Raw genomic sequence first — 1,207 nt, 5'->3', positions numbered from 1 at the left:
CAGGAGAAAGAGAAGGGCAGGAGGGAGAGTGGGAGATGGAGAGGGCAAAAGGCCCGAGCTGCATGCTCAGCCACCTGAGAACTCAGCAAAGGAAGGAAAAAAAAAAAACAGGGAATAGGTTTCTGAAAAGGCAAGAAAAGAAACTTAAAGTTGAAACCGACACTGAAGCTAACTTCTGCGCCGAGAAAAATAAAACACAACATTTGCTGAGTGAAAGGAACCTTTAAAAATGCTGAAATTTCAGTTTGTGTGAAAGTGTGTGTTAAAGTGTAAGTTTTCCTGACCATGAATGTTTTAAGAGGTTACAGTATTTCTTCTGTCTGAAAGTTTGTCTTTAAAACAAAGTGCCTGTGTTTGTTTGTTTTCGCTCCACTCACTCCTCTGTGCACAGAGCTGAACCAGTTTAACCCTTTGTATACATAGAACCAGAGACATTTACAGCACGGACTAGGCCATTCGGCACATTGTGCCCGTGCCGGCTGGCAAAGAGCTATTCAGCCTAATCCCACATTCCAGCTCCCGGTCCGTATCCTGTAGGTTACAGCACTTCAGGTGCACATCCAGGTATGTTTTAAATGTGGTGAGGGTTTCTGCCTCTACCACTTATTCAGGCAGTGTGATGCAGGCCTCCACCACCTTCAGGGTGAAGAAATTTCCCCTCAAATCCCCTCTAAACCTCCTACCAATTATTTTAAATCTATGCCCCGTGGTATTGACCGCTCTGCTAAGGGAAATAGGTCCGTCCTATCCACTCTGTCCAGGCCTCTCAATTTTATACACCTCTGGAAAGTCTCCCCTCAGCCTCCTCCTGTTCCAAAGAAAACAACCCAGATATTAGTTCCTCATATCTAAAATTCTCCAGTCCAGGCAACATCCTCATAAATCGCCTCTATACCCTCTCTAATGCAATCACATCTTTCCTGTAATGTGGTCTTGTGAAGGGTTCGGGGGGGGGGGGTAGAGGGCGAGGGTTCGGGGGGCAGAGTTCCGGGGGGGCAGGGGGCGAGGGTTCGGGGGTGCAGGGGCGAGGGTTCGGGGGGGCAGGGGCGAGGGTTCGGGGGGGCAGGGGCGAGGGTTCGGGGGGGCAGGGGCGAGGGTTCGGGGGTGAGGTCAGGGTGGGTACTTTCTCCCAGCAATACACATGTAGGAAGCAGATTGCAGAATCCTGGAACCTTTCGGTTTTTCTCAGACGACAAAGACACAGATG

Source organism: Pristiophorus japonicus, unplaced genomic scaffold (genome assembly GCF_044704955.1).
Source record: "Pristiophorus japonicus isolate sPriJap1 unplaced genomic scaffold, sPriJap1.hap1 HAP1_SCAFFOLD_926, whole genome shotgun sequence".
Lineage (NCBI taxonomy): Eukaryota > Metazoa > Chordata > Chondrichthyes > Pristiophoridae > Pristiophorus > Pristiophorus japonicus.
The sequence above is the reverse complement of the archived record's forward strand: the minus strand, read 5'-3'. Positions refer to the sequence as shown.